Source organism: Hyperoodon ampullatus (assembly GCF_949752795.1).
Source record: "Hyperoodon ampullatus genome assembly, chromosome: 4".
NCBI lineage: Eukaryota > Metazoa > Chordata > Mammalia > Artiodactyla > Ziphiidae > Hyperoodon > Hyperoodon ampullatus.
This window is the reverse complement of record NC_136917.1, coordinates 85,654,171-85,673,844: the sequence shown is the minus strand read 5'-3', so window position 1 is coordinate 85,673,844 and position 19,674 is coordinate 85,654,171.

The following is a 19,674-nucleotide window of genomic DNA, read 5'->3' as shown; positions in this document are numbered from 1 at the left end:
TGGGTATCACAGGGTATCATAACCAAGGTGACACTTCAACTGTGTCTTCAAAAGGCCATTTGATTTCTCTGTCATACTGGCAGCTTCTGAGGGCTGATATACATGATAGGATTAGTGCTACCATAGTTATATGCCCACTGACATACTTCTTTTGCTGTAAAGCAGGACCCTTAGGCAGATGCTGTGTTATACAGGATCCTGCGTCAGTGAATCAAAACTCTGTAAGTCCTCAGATAAGCTAGCTAGCTAAGACCCTGTGGACAGAAAAGGTAACTCCATACCCAGAATATATGTCAATTTTAGTCAAGATGAAACGCTGACTCTTCAAGTGATTCCTCCAGAATGAAAGAGACTCAATGCTATAAACTTGCCACTGGCTTCTTGAGGGATAATGCTGTATCAGGGATACAACATTAGTCTTTGTTTTTGGCAGGTTGGACATTCAGCAGTGGCAGAAACTAGATTGGCCTTTGCGAGTGGGAGTTACATGTGTAGCCTACATTCCTGCCACCACAGTGACTGCATTAACATACCTATGGTATAGGTACTGAAGCAGCTGGTAATGGATATAGGTGAAAATCAACTGGCTAAATCATTCTGTCTGACTCATTGGTCAGTCTCTTCCATAGTGGATAAAATCTAGTGGTCATTCACATGCAATAGGAAGCTTTTCACCTTTGTGCCTATTTCCATAGGTATATTCACATGCCTCTTTTCAGATTTTCTTGTTACAATCTTTCAATCTTTCTCTATCCTCTTCCCAAATTAACAAACCAAGCCATTCACCACTGTCAGTGAGTTACTATATATTATTATATCAGGCTACTTTTCTATCTGTATATAAAGTGGATGACCATGCCCACTATTTGAAGCCTTGCCCCTATTGGGAGGATTTCTTCTGACTAATATCTTTTAGCAACATACCACAGTAGGGCAATAGTGCAGCAGCAATTCATTTTTGGCTCATACCAACATATGCAGCTAACCTATCCATGAATCAGTCTTGCATGGATTCCGCCCCCCACCCCCTGCCCCTTTCTTAGCTGGTTGTACGTAAGGACTCCTATGCAGCCATGTGAGGAGAGGGATAGAGAGTGCTCCAGTGGTAAATGTCATAGGGATTTTTAATGCCTGCCTATGCAGCCAACTTCTGCCCTCTGGCCTTGTTCACACCACTTTTCAAATGTGTTTTTTCCATCTTATGATGAATCACAGTTGGGCCCACCCAAATGTATGACTTGGTGGATCTGAGAGAAACCAGCTCACGATGGTTAGTCCGGCTGCATGAGTCACTTATGTCTCATGATGTTGCTCTGCTTCCCCCAGGACTGGCTAACATGCCGAAAGCTATTTTTCAAATAGCAAGACCCTGGCATAACCTTTCTCCAAACACTAAGGTTTTGTGTTTTGACTCTGCTACTGGGGCTTGTCATGATGTCAAAGGGCATTTTCTACCATAGATGCCTCAAATGCCACTGGATCTACCAAGCTGCATAAGCAGAGCAGCAGGGCTACTTAACATACAGCCAGGACCTACATCAGAAGCCTTTCGTGGCCTGGACCCTAAAGCTGGCAGCCATCTGCACCTCTCAAAAATGATCAGAGAAGTATTCCTAAGAGTGAAATACACTGGCTCCAGAACCTAAAGAAGCCAACCAGTAATGAGAGTCTTTAAATGCAAAAATTTGTCTTCTACTTTGGATGGTGAAGTACTGGTATGTCCCTTATTAATGAACCCCTAAAAAGGTAACTGATGTGACAGGACTGTAACTTTGTCAGGTTTATCTCCTACCATCTGGAGCATATGTATCTTACTAAGGCCTTCAACATTTTGCCAATTCTTACTCATTCAGTTTGATTAATGTGATGTCATAGATATATGGACCAATGTAATTTGCTGCTGGATGTCCAAATAGTGTAGATCCCTGAGAATTATATTGTGCAGAGGGCAAGAGAGTTAACAGGCTAAGGTGAGACTGTAGGCATATACTTTTGTAAATCTCATATGAATGCAAACTTCTTTAGGCCCTCCCTTCTGATTGGGATAGAAAATATCTCATTTGCCATATCAGAGATCATATACCAGCTACCTGAAGCCATGCTGATTTGCTCTACTAGACACCACAGCTGATACAGCAGCAGCAACTGAGGTTATAACTTGGGCGAATTTGACATTGTCTGCTGTCATCCTCCAGGGTGTTTCTTATGTAGGTCACACTGGTGAAGTAAAAGGATATTTGATGTGGTCACCACCCGGGCCATCTATGGGCCATTAAGAGTGGCCTTAATTTCTTCTACTCACCCCATATGCACTGTTGTTTTCAACTTAACTATCTTGGTGGGGGATGTGTGGTGGCGGAAGCCTAATTCAGAGGCTTCCAATTAGCCTTCCCTCATGATAGCTCTCACCCTACAGGCTAGGGGAAAATTACAGCAAGCCATCAACTACCAAGTATGCCATTTTACATTCAGGGACTTGGGAAATGACCCCTGGAAGGGTTTATGGATCTACTGTACCCACCGTGAGCTGTCCCCACCCAAGACTCCGTTTACTTCCTTACTCCACAAAACCCACTCTAACAGGAGGGCTATAATGACACTTTGAGTCCCCAGGTATAAATGTCAACTTGATACCTGTTGAACCTGTATTGAACATTTTCTTTCACTAATGTATTATCTTAGTTTGGGCTGCTGTAGCAAAATACCATAAACTGGGTGGCTTATACACAAAGAAATTTGTTTTTTACAGTTTTGGAGGCCGGAAGTCTGAGATGAGGGTGCCAGTATAATCCAGTTCTGGTGAGAGCCCTCTTCCAGGTTACACATGGGCACCTTTTCACTATCTCTTCACCTGGTAGAGAGCAGAAAGAAGGAACAAGCTGCCTGGTGACCCTCATAAGGCACTAATACCACTCATGATGGCTCCAATTTTATTATATCATCTAATTCTAATTACCTTCCCATCTCCTAATACCATCACATTGGGGGATAGGGTATCAGTATATTAATTGGGGGCAAACATTAACATTCAGTCCATAGCATATACAATTAGCAAAGTAAATTGTCATTGATTCCTTTGGGGAAGAATTTGGCAAATCATAGTCGTTACTGTAGTGTTACATAGTCCTTCTTCCAAGGACCAATCCTATTCTTCACCCAGTGGGTTCTGGGTCTAAAAATGGGCTCACATCTAGAATTTGGACAATGGATCATGAGTTTTTATTGAGGTGACTGACTTCAGCTTCCTAATCTTCCACTTTTCTTTTAATTTGAATGTATAAATTAAACTATAAACTTCTTGGCTACCATCTCTTTTGCTCCTAGAATTCTACATTCCATACACCTCTGTGTTAGGTTACCCTGGATGCCTCTCATTTAAATAATTGTGTCTACCTTGCTTATGATGGATAAATATCATCATCTGACTTCTATTATTTTGAGACCTCTTTATCACCATTAACTATCAGGGAATAATAGCTTTTTATATCATCAGCTCTGAACCATAGGAGAAAGGCACAGCTGAATTTATCAATGATTTCTATTTCTTATTATTTTTGTAAACAGGCTGGATTTGGGATATATTTTTAGGTATAACCAGAAGGATTTGCTGATGAATCTTGTATAGGGAATGAGAAAAAGAGAGATAATGTTGACTACTAGATTTTTGGCTCAAACAATGAGATTAAGATGTAACTGTTCACCACCACATTGAAATCTGCAAGAGTAGCAGGCTTGATGGAAGAGGAAATTGGAGGAGCATGGAAACTTGTATAGTTGAAATTTATTTTTTGGCTAGAAGCTAAGACTTTGCATATAACCCTGGTACATTTCAACAGCTTATTTTTGGTCTGCCTGGTTAGCCTGACATATTAGGAAAATAATCATTTGTCTGTAATTGGAGCTTACTTACCAAGGTCTGACTCAGAATGAAACCAACATCTGGGGTGGTAAAACATGAAGTAAAGGAACAAGTCAAGATGCTTGGCACTCTTCCAGTTCTTCGTATTTCTCAATATTCCATATGGCTCTGTTTCTTGGGCTGCTGGCAGCAGCTGCCTTTCAGAATTTAACATCTGCATGGGTGAATCATTTTGAGAAGGAGATGGAGGAAGAAGGTACCACCATTTCCATTATAAATCATGGATTTTCAAGGAAATTAGATAAGACACATCCCTGAAAAACACACTTAACTGGAAATGGCTCTAATATTACTCAGGGGCTAGAACATCTGACCTTCTCTGCTTGACTCATTAATGGGGTAGATGGTTTTCCTTACTGCACGGCTACAGCTTCCCTGAAAGAATTAACCAACAGATTGAAATGCTAGTTTGTCAGCAAGCTTTCCTCACACTCTGATTATGGGGGAGACTGAGCCAGCTACCTCATTAAGTGCCTGGCTTTTAGACAGAGCAGATTATGTCAGAGAGCAGGAAATGGTCACACCATTTTACAAATGGGAAAATGAGGGAGTGAGAGGAAGTTTTGATTTTTCTAAATTCATATTGAAAAATGCCAAAACCATGAAAGAGGGGTACTGGCCAGTGTGGGATTAGTTACAGGGAAATCTGTCTGTGACACAGAAAAGTACAGCAAAGATATGGACTCTGGCAGCACGTGTGTTCATTGGCACGCTGATAAAATTATTGCAATTTGATTGAAAATAAGATCCTACCAGAGGAAGTGGTTTTTAATGGTCTAGCTCTTCACCTCTGAAAGGTTCATTTTAACCTACTTGTAAAGGATTACACAGGAAAGAGCCTGGAAGCCCTTCCAACCTCCCTCAGATAAATGTTGAGGCAACTTCCAACTTCAATTCAGGATACACTGATTTTATTTATATGTTTGTTTTGTTTATTAAAGCTCTCTTTTCTGGGGTACTAGAGACTTGAGTCTCAAATTTCTCTTACACTTTGAATTCTCCTACATTTGGTGGTTTCTGGGATCATATGATGATCCTTTCTAATTTAGAAAAATCAAAAATGGAAAAGAAATTCTCCCAAGCAGTCAAACTCAGAGCCTTAAGTTATCTGAGATGGTTAGTCAAAAAATGCCATTCTCAGAGGATAAAGACCTTAATCAGTGAATACATTAGGAGGAAGAAATATGGTTGGCAGCTAAACACTGGGAGTTGGGCAATTAGGATTAGAAGAAATCTTTCCTCATCACTATTTCCATACATCTTTACAAATCCTATGTTAAATAATTACATAGCAACTGAGAAACAGTTAAGTCAAGAAGTATTTTACCAGAAATGGTTTATTCCTTTGAAGTTGTGGTAGGGAGAATACTAGTTGTCCAAAGATGTCCACATCCCTATATACAGAATTTGTGAATATACTACTTACCATGGCAAAAGGGACATTGCAGATATACTTAAGGTTGAGGACCTTGAGATGGGGAGATTATTCTGGATTATCTGGGTGGATACACTCTAATCACGAGTCCTTAAAGCAGAAACCTTTCTGGCTGGATCAGAGAGAGTTGTGACAATAGATGAAGAATCAGAGAAATGTTATTTTGCTAGCGTTGAAGATGAAAGAAAGAGGCTATGATCCAAGGAATGCAAGTGGCCTCTAAAATCTGGAAAAGACAAGTAAATGTATTTCTGTGTTCCAGAAAGGAACACAGCTTTGCACATATGCAGTGAGACCTTGTTGAATTGCTCACCTCTAGAACTGTAAGATTATAAATGTGTACTGTTTAAGCTGCTACATTTCTGGCAATTTGTTACAGTGGTAACAAAAACTAATGCAGAAGCATTACATCTTTGATAAATTTTACTATAACTGAAAATCTTTGACATGTACAAATATGCTATAATCACCAAGAGGTGAAGTACAAGAATGTGGGCAGATGGCCATAGAGAAGCCATTTCCTTTTAAAGAATAACTTTAAAAAATAAATTTACATATTTTGTTGTTTTTCTGATTCTAGAAATAATTTCTATTCAATATAGAAATTCTGGAAAATAAATAAAAAATATAAATAAAAGAAGAAAATAAAACCTCAACATTCTTTATCACTACTCTCATCATATTGTCATAATTCTATTTAAACTCTTTCCATGTATGTGTGTGTATATATGTACATATACATACATATACATTTGTATTATGTACATATATGTATAAGCACACATATATACAAATGGACATATATACACATACTTTGAATAATTGGGATTTTATTATGTACATATATGTAAAGACAAAAAAACCTAATTAGAATCCTTACTGTCCTGCAGGAATGATGGATCCAATTAGTTGTAAAGGCTTTGTTTTCCTGAGTCCCTTAAAGGATTTGTGAAGGCACTTGCACACAATCAGTATAGTTACCAAGCTAGAAACTTGGCAGTCATCCTAGACATCTCTTTCTCCCTCATTCCCCATCCTCCATCCATCATCAACCTCTGCCAGTGTTATTGTCTTAAGATGTTAAATCTCTTTCTTTCCTTCACTATTACTACTACCCTTGTCTAAGCCACCATCATAGTCTACCTGGACTATAACATTAACCTCCTATGTTATCCCATTCTGGTTCTCAGAAGCATATCTTCACATGTAACCAGAGTGATATTTCCAAAATACATATCAAATATCATCGTGAGTGAAATATTTCAGTGATTTTCCATTGCTCTTAGGATCTGAACAAAATATCCTGAATTTGACCAAAAATGGTTTGCATCGTGTGCCTTCTTCCTACTTCTCCAATGTTTTCTTGCGTGGATGAATGCTTTGGGGAAATTTAAAGAGGTTTTAAGATTTGAGTTTCAATCATCATGGTATATAGTATGGGGAAATGCAGGAAGAGGTTCCTATGAATTAATTTTAAGGAGGTTTTGGGCAGAGATGCCCCTGCTGAAAATTGGGCTCTATATGATTTGTAGTTCTTGAATGAAATATTATGTGGTAAACATATTTCTGTGTCATTAAAAGTTTTTTCAGATGTAGGAGAGGAGAGTTGGATAGACTTTGGAGGTGGTATAGTCCAAGGGATCTCCCATATGAGAGAGTAAATAATGATGGAATCTGTAGATCTTGTCAAAACAAACCCCAGGATTCTGCAGTTGCTGCAGCTGCTGGGGTTCATGGTAACCATTTCACCCACTGGTCCCATGGAAGTGTCTCCTCTGCATGCCTCAACTAAGTGAAGGAAAATAAGCTGACCTTCATTTAGAACTAATGCTATGCCAAGCATTGTGACGTTTAGAGACTACCTGAAATATACAAGAAAAGTCAGGCAAATCTAATCTCAGTCACTCTGAAGAAGAGGAAGAGAGGTCCATATTTAGTTATTCCTCTGAAAGAAAAAGTCATGGAGAAGTCAAGGACCTCGGGGAAGATTGGTAGGGCAAACTTCCACATCCCAGACAAAGAACTGGGTGCCTGTCTGCTTTGCAAACAGATGGAAGGAGAAGCAAAGGGTGAAGAACAAAGGACGAATTGCTCAGGGTCATATACTGATGGTCTTCACCCCATTTGCCAATAACACATTAATCTGGTGGGTATGGTCCTTATTATTTTGAAATATTGATTGGTTTATCCCATCTTGTTCCAGAAATATTTTAAAGTAGGCTGTAGGCTATATAAAGTACAATGAGATAACATTTATTGAAAGCAGGTGAAAAATTAGAAAGGAAATGATCAGGGGTCATAAAGTATCAATAGAATGAAGAACAAAGTAGAGAAAAGTGATGCCTTTAGGATTGTTGTAGATTCTAAAGCATCAAACTCTGCTAATGTACCACCTGCAGGCAGTGGTGATTTAAGTCCTAGTAAGGTTAGGGTAGTTGGGCTTAGCCAGCAGATAAGGTCTCTATGTTTTGGGAGGCTGCAAGGTAGACAGATTTCCATCCTGTTCTCTCCTCAAGTATCTCTCACCACCTCTTTTGAAATATTCATCATACTTATGGTTACCTGTGCAGTGTCTATCTTTAGTGTTTAACTGTAAGCTCCATAAAAACTTGATCTAGAATGTTTAGTACTGTATTCTATCACCTAATACAGAGACTAGCATTTAGTAGTTAAGTTAATGAATATTGGATCAAGGCAAGAGAAACTAGAGAGAAACATGGGGAGAGTTAAAATGGATTCACTCAGAGCTGAGAATAAAACTTGTTTCCCAAAAATGGCACCTTATGAATGTATAATAAGCAGTCATATGAATGGTGTCGTGATATTTTTAAATAATCTCCTGTTGTTGGACATGCTGTCTATTTCCAATAGCACTCTGCTGAATATTTTCTTCACGAATCTTTACTACTGTCACAGTTAGACTGGATTTCTAAAGTGTAATCATTGTATTGAAGGATGTGAACCTTCTCTTCAATATAGCCTTATAATACTAGCTGGATGTTTATATCCCTCTATCTTTTGTTATTTAATTTCCACATTCAGGGATCAGTTTAAACTTGTAACTTCCCAGAAACTACTGCATATTTAAAAAGGCACTATGCACAGACCCTCCCCAGTTTTGTGCCCACCAACATGACACATCTTTGGTAGGCAGAATGACCATCCCCTGCACCAAGATGTCCACGTCCTAATCCCCAAAAATCTGTGACTATGTTATGTTGCATGACAAGGGGGAATTAAGGTTACAGTTGGAATTAAGGTTGCTAATCAGTTGATTTTAAAATGAAGAGATTATCCGAGATTACTCTAGTAAGCCTGATATAATGACAAAGGTCCTTTAAATGTGGAAGAGGTAGGCAGAAGAGTCAGTGTCAGAGTGACAGCATATAAGAAAGACTCAAGTGACCATTGCTGACTTTGCAGATAGAAGGGGGCCAAGAGCCAAGGAAAGCCAGCAGCCTCTAGGAGCTAGAAAAAGCAAGAAAGTGGATTCTCCCTTAGAGCCTCTAGAAAGAAAGATCCCAGCCAACACATTGATCTTATCCCACTGAGATCCATGTTGGAATCCTAACTTTGAGAACTGTAAGATAATAAATCTGTGTTGGTTTAGGCCACCAAGTTTGTGGTAATTTATTACAGCAGCCATAGGAAGCCAACACAACACTCTTCAGCTTCCAAGCACCAAGCTCTGCCTAGCCTCAGTTATGCTCTCTTTAACTAGGAAAATAACTCTTCCCATTCAAGCAGTAAGTGCTTAGCCAGCTGTCCATGATGCTGTACCTTCTGCTTTATGGTTATACCCCATGAGACACAAAATAAAAATAAGTACAGAGGAATGGGATTGTCAGGTCTAAGCTCAAAACTCCAGTTTGGAATTTAAATTCATTGATGTCTCATCAGAAGATCAACTGATATTGACAAACACCATCGCTTGGCCATACCCCTACTTTTTTGGCTCTTGTCCTGAGCTCTGCCTCCTTTGATAGATGCTAATCAGCAAATATTCTCCAAAGGAGAGAATAGTCTATTAGCGAAACCTCTTAACTTATTTCAGAAGCCTGGTCCTTCTCCCTTACAGATTCTGAACTGAAAAATCTTTATACATTTTTAAGTACAAGCAGCAGACTTGGATATGGCAGATGATCTTAAACAAGGTGATTGCTTAGCCAATGTTTATTGCATCCTCTCTGTCAACAAATCCCAAAGAGGAGATCAATCTCTGGGTGAGTCTCACTGGGAAATAGATTATTGTTTTATGGGACTCCTGTTGCAAATCCCTGTGAACTCTAACATCAGTCACGGGCAGCAGTTGCAGTGTAGAAATTTAACAAATGCACACAGTCCTTGCCTAAGAGCAGTGTTCATGGTTCGGTTGTTCAGTCAATGGTGCAAGTGTCAGATCCAGATTCAACTAATGTTTGATGGGCACCCACAGTGTAACAGACACTGTGCCAGGAACTTTCACATTATCTCATCAATTCTCACAACAGCCTTCATTTTACAATGAAGAAAACTGTGATTTATAAGGGTTAAGCACATTTTCTGAAGCTCATACAAGCTAGTAAGTGACAGAGCCAGTACTTGAACCACCAGCCTTCTGATGTGGATTCAATGCTCTTTCCACTCTACACAGTCCCTACCTCACAGCATTTAGACTAGGAGGGTGGGAAGTGCAGGCATGAAGCCAGTGCCCTCTGCAGCATAGCCCAATGGCCAGTGTCCCAGGTTGACACTTTCTATCGACCACACTGCTCATGGGCTCCTGTTGTGGTTAACACACAGTAAGAGGCTGTTGGTTGAAGCCATGGGGAAGAAAACATAACTTCAGCAGCCTAGGAGCAGAAAGTGTGTCAAGGGAAAGAATATGTTATTTTCTAAAGGGGAATCTGGTTCTCCAAGTGCAGCCCCATAGAGAGAATCATACAAGTATTTTAACAATGGAAAAATTATTTGAATAAATGGGACTTAGAATCACAACATTCTAGAATTAGAGGGGACCTTAGACATCATCCAGTTCTATTCCTCACTTCAAAGATGAGGAAATTAGGGGTAAGAAATATTAAGGTTCATGGGCAAAATCTTACATGAAGCAATCATGGAGGTTGAATTAAAACTTCTCAGAATGGAGCCTGCGTTTCCACAGAGCTAGAACTCCTGGCTTGGGGTCTCTTCCCTTCGCCGTCACCGAACTGCCCAGGAGCCCAAGGGGAGGGCGGCCTCACTGAGGCTGCGAGCTCTGGAGGGGCCCCAGCAGCAGAAGCCACGACAGTCCTGGGGACCGCAGGCCGGATCACTCATCCTAGGGTAAGCCAGCTGCCGTGTCATGAGAACACTCAAGCAGCCCTAAGGAGAGACACATGTGGCAAGGAACTGAGGCTTCCTACCTACAGCCATGTGAGTCAGTCATCTCAGAAGTCAAAAGATTTAATTTTATTTATTTTTGGTTGTGTTGGGTACTCGTTGCCGTACAGGGCTTCCCAACCTGGGGGTCTGCCAACGGGAGAAGGAACTCCTAGAGAATCAGACTTTGAAGGCTACTGGGATTTGATTGCAGGACTTCGACAAAACTAGGGGAAACAGAGACTCCACTCTTGGAAGGCACACACAAAGTAGTGTGCGCATCGGGACCCAGGGGAAGGAGCAGTGACCCCAGGGGAGACTGAACCAGACCTACCTGTTAGTGTTGGGCAGTCTCCTGCAGAGGTGGGGTGTGGCTGTGGCTCACCATGGGGACAAGGACACTGGCAGCAGAAGTTCTGGGAAGTACTCCTTGGCGTGAGCCCTCCCAGAGTCCGCCATTAGCCCCAACAAAGAGCCCAGGAAGGCTCCAGTGTTGGGTTGCCTCAGGCAAAACCACCAAAAGGGAGGGAACCCAGCCGCACCCATCAACAGTCAAGAGGATTAAAGTTTTACTGAGCTCTGCCCACCAGAGCAACAGTCAGCTCTATCCACCACCAGTCCCTCCCATTAGGAAACTTGCATAAGCCTCTTAGATAGCCTCATCCACCAGAGGGCAGACAGCAGAAGCAAGAAGAACTACAATCCTGCAGCCTGTGGAACAAAAACCACACTCACAGAAAGACAGACGAGAAGAAAAGGCAGAGGGCTATGTACCAGATGAAGGAACAAGATAAAACCCCAGAAAAACAACTAAATGAAGTGGAGATAGGCAGCCTTCCAGAAAAAGAATTCAGAATAATGACAGTGAAGATGATCCAGGACCTCGGAAAAAGAATGGAGGCAAAGATCGAGAAGATGCAAGAAATGTTTAACAAGGACCTAGAAGAATTAAAGAACAAACAAACAGAGATGAACACTACAATAACTGAAATGAAAAATAGGCTAGAAGGAATCAATAGCAGAATAACTGAGGCAGAAGAACGGACAAGGGACCTGGAAGACAGAATGAGGGAATTCACTGCTGCAGAACAGAATAAAGAAAAAAGAATGAAAAGAAAAGAAGACAGCCTAAGAGACCTCTGGGACAACATTAAACGCAAGAACATTCGCATTATAGGGGTTCCAGAAGGAGAAGAGAGAGAGAAAGGACCCTAGAAAATATTTGAAGAGATTATAATCGAAAACTTCCCTAACATGGGAAAGGAAATAACCACCCGAGTCCAGGAAGCTCAGAGACTCCCATACAGCATAAACCCAAGGAGAAACATGCCGAGACACATAGTAATCAAATTGGCAAAAATTAAAGACAAAGAAAAATTATTAAAAGCAGCAAGGGAAAAATGACAACATACAAGGGAACTCCTATAAGGTTAACACTGATTTCTCAGCAGAAACTCTACAAGCCAGAAGGGAGTGGCATGATATACTTAAAGTGATGAAAGGGAAGAACCTGCAACCAAGATTACTGTACCCGGCAAGGATCGGCAAGGATCTCATTCAATTTGATGGAGCAATCTAAAGCTTTACAGACAAGCAAAAGCTAAGAGAATTCAGCACCACCAAACCAGTTCCACAACAAATGCTAAAGGAATTTCTCTAAGTGGGAAACACAAGAGAAGAAAAGGACCTACAAAAACAAACCCAAAACAATTAAGAAAATGGTATAGGAACGTACATTATCGATAACTACCTTAAACGTGAATGGATTAAATGCTCCAACCAAAAGACACAGACTTGCTGAATGGATACAAAAACAAGACCCATATATATGCTGTCTACAAGAGACCCACTTCAAACCTAGGGACACATACAGGCTGAAAGTGAGGGGATGGAAAAAGATATTCCATGCAAATCAAAATCAAAAGAAAGCTGGAGTAGCAGTACTCATATCAGATAAAATAGACTGTAAACTAAAGAAGGTTGCAAGAGACAAGGAAGGACACTACATAATGATCAAGGGATCAATCCAAGAAGAAGATATAACAATTATAAATATATATGCACCCAACATAGGAGCACTTCAGTACATAAGGGAATGGCTAACAGCTCTAAAAGGGGAAATCGACAGTAACAAAATAATAGTGGGGGACTTTAGCACCTCACTTACACCAATGGACAGATCATCCAAAATGAAAATAAATAAAGAAACAGAAGCTTTAAATGACACAATAGACCAGATAGATTTAATTGATATGTATAGGACATTCCATCCCAAAACAGCAAATTAAACTTGCTTCTCAAGTATGCATGGAACATTCTCCAGGATAGATCACATCTTGGATCACAAATCAAGCCTCAGTAAATTTAAGAAAATTGAAATCATATCAAGCATCTTTTCTGACCACAACACTATGAGATTGGAAATGAATTACAGGGAAAAAAACATTAAAAAAAACAAACACATGGAGGCTAAACAATACATTACTAAAAAGCAAGAGATCACTGAAGAAATAAAAGAGAAAATCAAAAACTACCTAGAGACAATTGACAATGAAAACACGACAATCCAAAACCTATGGGATGCTGCAAAAGCAGTTATAAGAGGGAACTTTATAGCTATACAAGCCTAACTCAAGAAGCAAGAAAAATGTCAAATAAACAATGTAACCTTACACCTAAAGGAACTAGAGAAAGAAGAACAAACAAAACCCAAAGTTAGCAGAAGGAAAGAAATCATACAGATCACAGCAGAAAGAAATGAAATAGAAATAAAGAAAACAGGGCTTCCCTGGTGGCGCAGTGGTTGAGGGTCCGCTTGCCGATGCAGGAGACGCGGGTTCGTGCCACGGTCTGGGAGGATCCCACATGCCGTGGAGCAGCTGGGTCTGTGAGCCATGGCCGCTGAGCCTGCGCATCCGGAGCTGTGCTCCACGGCGGGAGGGGCCACAGCAGTGAGACACCCGTGTATCGCAAAAAAAAAAAAAAAAAAAGAAAAAGAAAGAAAACAATAGCAAAGATCAATAAAACTAAAAGCTGGTTCTTTGAGAAGATAAACAAAATTGATAAACCATTAGCCAGACTCATCAAGAAAAAGAGGGAGAGGACTCAAATCAACAAAATTAGAAATGAAAAAGGAGAAGTTACATCGGGCACCGCAGAAATACAAAGCATCCTAAGAGACCACTACAAGCAACTCTATGCCAATAAAATGGACAACCTGGAAGAAATGGACAAATTCTTAGAAAGGTATAACCTTCCAAGACTGAACCAGGAAGAAATAGAAAATATGAACAGACCAATCACAAGTAATGAAATTGAAACTGATTAAAAATCTTCCAACAAACAAAAGTCCAGGAGCAGATGGCTTCACAGGTGAATTCTATCAAACATTTAGAGAAGAGCTAACACCCATCCTTCTCAAGCTCTTCCAAGAAATTGTGGAGGAAGGAACACTCCCAAATTCATTCTATGAGGCCACCATCACCCTGACACCAACAGCAGACAAAGATACTACAAAAAAAGAAAGTTACAGATCAATATCACTGATGAATACAGATGCAAAAATCCTCAACAAAATACTAGCAAACAGAATCCAACAACACATTAAAAGGATCGTACACCACAATCAAGTGGGATTTATGGCAGGGATGCAAGAATTCTTCAATATACGCAAGTCAATCAATGTGATACACCATATTAACAAATTGAAGAATAAAAAACACATAATCATCTCAATAGATGCAGAAAAAGCTTTTGAAAAAATTCAGCACCCATTTATGATAAAAACTCTCCAGAAAGCAGGCATAGAGGGTACCTACCTCAACATAATAAAGGCCATATATGACAAACCCACAGCAAACATCATTCTCAATGGTGAAAAACTGAAAGCATTTCCTCTAAGATCAGGAACAAGACAAGGATGTCCACTCTCACCACTATTATTCAACATAGTTTTGGAAGTCCTAGCCACGGCAATCAGAGAAGAAAAAGAAAGAAAAGGAGTACAGATTGGAAAAGAAGAAGTAAAACCGTCACTGTTTGCAGATGACATGATACTATACATAAAGAATCCTAAAGATGCCACCAGAAAACTACTAGAGCTAATCAATGAATTCGGTAAAGTTGCAGGATACAAAGTTAATGCAGAGAAATCTCTTGCATTCCTATACACTAATGATGAAGAATCTGAAGGAGGAATTAAGGAAACACTCCCATTTACCATTGCAACAAAAAGAATAAAATACCTAGGAATAAACCTACCTAGGTAGACAAAAGACCTGTATGCAGAGAACTATAAGACACTGATGAAAGAAATTAAAGATGATACAAACAGATGGAGAGATATACCATGTTCTTGTATTGGAAAAATCAATATTTTGAAAATGACTATATTATCCAAAGCAATCTACAGATTCAGTGCAATCCCTATCAAATTACTAATGGCATTTTTTACAGAACTAGAACAAAAAATCTTAAAATTTGTATGGAGACACAAAAGACCCTGAGTAGCCAAAGCAATCTTGAGGGAAAAAAGTGAAGCTGGAGGAATCAGGCTCCATGACTTCAGACTATACTACAAAGCTCCAGTAATCAGGACAATATGGTACTTGCACAAAAACAGAAATATAGATCAATGGAACAGGATAGAAAGCCCAGAGATAAACCCACACACCTATGGTCAACTAATCTATGACAAAGGAAGCAAGGATATGCAATAGAGAAAAGACAGTCTCTTCAATAACTGGTGCTGTGAAAACTGGACAGCTACATGTAAAAGAATGAAATTAGAACACTCCCTAACACCATACACAAAAATAAACTCAAAATGGATTAGAGACCTAAATTTAAGACCGGACACTATAGAACTCTTAGAGGAAAACATAGGAAGAACACTTTTTGACATAAATCACAGCAAGATATTTTTTGATCCACCTCCTAGAGTAATGGAAATAAAACCAAAAACAAATGGGACCTAATGAAACTTCAAAGCTTTTGCACAGCAAAGGAAACCATAGACAAGATGAAAAGACAACCCTCAGAATGGGAGAAAATATTCGCAAACAAATCAATGGACAAAGGATTAATCTCCAAAATATATAAACAGCTCATTCAGCTCAATATTAAAAAATGAACAGCCCAATCCAAAAATGGGCAGAGGACCTAAATAGACATTTCTCCAAAGAAGACATACAGATGGCCAAGAATCACATGAAAAGCTGCTCAGCGTCACTAATTATTAGAGAAATGCAAATCAAAACTACAATGAGGTATCACCTCACACCAGTTAGAATGGGCATCATCAGAAAATCTACAAACAACAAATGCTGGAGAGGGTGTGGAGAAAAGGGAACCCTCTTGCACTGTTGGTGGGAATGTAAATTGATACAGCCACTATGGAGAACAGTATAGAGGTTCCTTAAAAAACTAAAAATAGGATTACCGTATTATCCAGCAATCCCACTACTAGGCATATACCCAGCGAAAACCATAATTCAAAAAGACACATGTGGGCTTTCCTGGTGGTGCAGTGGTTGAGAGTTCACCTGGTGATGTAGTGGACGCGGGTTCGTGCCCTGGTCTGGGAACATCCCATATGCCGCGGAGCGGCTGGGCCCATGAGCCATGGCCACTGAGCCTGCACATCCAGAGCCTGTGCTCCGCAATGGGAGAGGCCACAACAGTGAGAGGCCCGCGTACTGCAAAAAAAAAAAAAAAAAAAAAAAGTCACATGTACCCCAATGTTCATTGCAGCACTGTTTACAATAGCCAGGTCATGGAAGCTAAATGTCCATCAACAGACGAATGGATAAAGAAGTTGTGGTACATATATACAGTGGAATATTACTCAGCCATAAAAAGAATGAAATTGGGTCATTTGTAGAGACGTGGATGGATCTGGAGATTGTCATACAGAGTGAAGTAAGTCAGAAAGAGAAAAACAAATATCGTATATTAACACATATATGTGGAACCTAGAAACATGGTACAAATGAACCGGTTTGCAGGGCAGAAAATGAGACACAGATGTAGAGAACAAACGTATGGACACCAAGCGGGGAAAGCGGCGGGGGGGTGGAGGTGGTGGTGTGATGAATTGGGAGATTGTGATTGACATGTATACACTGATGTGTGGTTAATAAGAACCTGCTGTATAAAAATGTAAATTAAATTTAAAAATTTAAAAAAATCTCACAATTTAGGACAATGTTTTTGTTTATGCATGATGTTATCTCTTCTAAAGAATGATAATGGAATATAATAACACTGTATGATTTGGCTATATAATTTTCACATATTTTTATGAAAAAGTGCCATTTCTTCATAGTAACAGATCTGGTTAAAATGACTAAAAAGTACAGTAGAGCTCTAGTGAATTTTGCGACCTCTTATTGCAAGACCCAGAGGTAAACTGTGAAAAGCAGACAGACATGATTTGTCTGCATGAGGGGAATCCCTTGATTGTGCTTTTCTTCAAATAAAAGAATTAAGGTAAAATAATGAGTTATATACTTAAAGAGAGATTTATCTTTCATTGAAATATAAATCATCACTGTTAATAATGATAAAATATCAACTGAGGAAAGCATAAAATTTTTGTTTCCAAAGCAGCAAAATGACCAGTAACTTTATCCCCAATTCTTATATTTGCTATATGTAAGTGTACAGTGAAAAAAATAAGCCAGAATAAGAACAGACAATCCTGGAACAGCTTCTAGAATGAGTTGGTGCAGCGATACATCTTCTTAAATTGACTATGAAAATCCCCCACCATAGATTCCTTCATTGATCCTGATTAAGGACTCTGATGGTTTCTGATTGGAGGCAGTAAAAATCAAAAAAAACTCTGAGGAATGAAGAAAAGAACTTTACATGGTATACTATATTCTCGTAAATTAAATTTGAGGAAGTTGGCTACTGAGTGGTCTTGTGATTTTGATTTACATGCACATTAGAAAGCTTCATCTTCTTTAGGTATACTACATAGAGTTGGTAAAATAGAATATTAATGGTAATTTTGATAAAGCTGTGGCAAACATTTGTTCGGGAATATTAACTCTCATTATGCCACTTTATTTTAATGAGAAAATCAATTTTCAACTCCGCATAATTCTAATTTATAGTGCTTTATTTTAAATATATAACTTGCTTTAAGTTTGATAAGCATTCGTACTAAGTAGAGTGCCAGGGTCCATTGTAAATAGTCCATTCAGAAAGTTTTGTCTATGTCATTGTAGAAGCCCCAAAATTTTTGTTCAGAATTTGCTTTCATCTAGATGCCTTTTTTTTTTTTTTGCGGTACGCGGGCCTCTCACTGTTGTGGCCTCTCTCGTTGCGGAGCACAGGCTCCGGACGTGCAGGCTCAGCGGCCATGGCTCACGGGCCTAGCCGCTCCGTGGCATGTGGGATCTTCCTGGACCAGGGCACGAACCCGTGTCCCTTGCATCAGCAGGTGGACTCTCAACCACTGCGCCACCAGGGAAGCCCTAGATTACTTTTATAATCAAAAGTTCTCAGGATGGCAACATCCTTTCCTCTTTCTCTCTTTGGCTAACAGAATTTTCAACCCTATCCACTGGGATAATTATCTGCAATCAGAGTACATACTGCCCATTTATTAAGAGACTACATGCTGAATTCCTTGGTTTAGAAATAAGCCAGCCTAAAACTTGATTCTGTGGAGAATTGTTCCTTTTTAGGTGGTCAGCCTAAAATCTGTTTTCTTTCATCTGGATCCATGGGAGACAACAGGCTATTACTATCCTCCCAAATCACTTTAATTCTCTCTAGATAAAATAGGCAACTGCATTTGTATTCATTTAATTAATACAGCTGCATACAGATTCTTTTTGCCTAGTAAAAAAGTAGAAGATCGATTGCAAGGAAAACTAGTCCTATTCAAAGTCTGAAATATTTCTATCCAGAACTCAATAGCATTTTCCTTTTTATTCTTAATGATTCAATGATAACACAATTATATCCCTGCCACAATGTTTACTATAGTTGGTGGAATGTGCATGTGTGTGTGTGTGCGCACGCACACTTGAATGAATGTATATGTCTGCATATTTGTACATGCTTGCAAACCTGGTAAGCATTAGTCTAAGTTGAAAGATGAACTAGAAAGTATGCTAGGTGTTTTCAAAATGAGTCCTGAGGATTTGGAGTCTCAGTAATCTAACCCTTCAAAGGGGGATCAGGAGTGATACCAATTTGATTCCAAGTCACTTTGTAAGCTAGTAATTTGTTCTCTGCTATTTCCAGAAACTGTGTAATTTTTTCTTAACAGTTCCTTCAACATCCTGGTGAGGCTGCTGTTGTTTTCCATTTCATATAGGAAACAAACTAAATATGGAATGACTAAGGGATGCAATTATGTTAAAGAAAAGGGAGGTGGGAAATGATGGCTCAAGCTCTCTATGCTGGAAAGTCTTGGCCGTGCCAGGTTGAGTTCTAATTCTGGGCCAAATGGAGACCTACTTGGCAAGGACCTGTCTTTATGGTGCCAGCACAAGAAGGCAAAGAGTGATAGGAGAGAGTGGACAAGCTCTTCTCTGGCAGTTCCATTCACTTTGATTCTTTTTTTGGCTGGCTCTGTTTGCTTGGCTCAAAATTTTGTTTTTATTTTGGCATCAATGACTTACTTCTTAGGAATCTTGAAGAGATTATTCTAAATTTAACAGAGTAGTTTAAGATATTTTAAGTTTAGTAGAGAGAAAACAGTAGAAATCTCCATAAATAAAATATGAAAAAGACATATTCTTCAGCCACTGGAAAGAGAAAACAGGTTGTGCCTATGTATGTGTATTTATAGTCACTGGAAACATTTCTTGCCACACTAACCTCAGAGTCATAGCTTACAGATGATAATCACCCAAACTAGAAAATATTCTACAACATCTTTATTGGGATAGTATTAAAGTAAGAAGATTGGAAAGAAAATATCAGAAAAATACTAATAAAAAGTAATCCAAGTGACCAT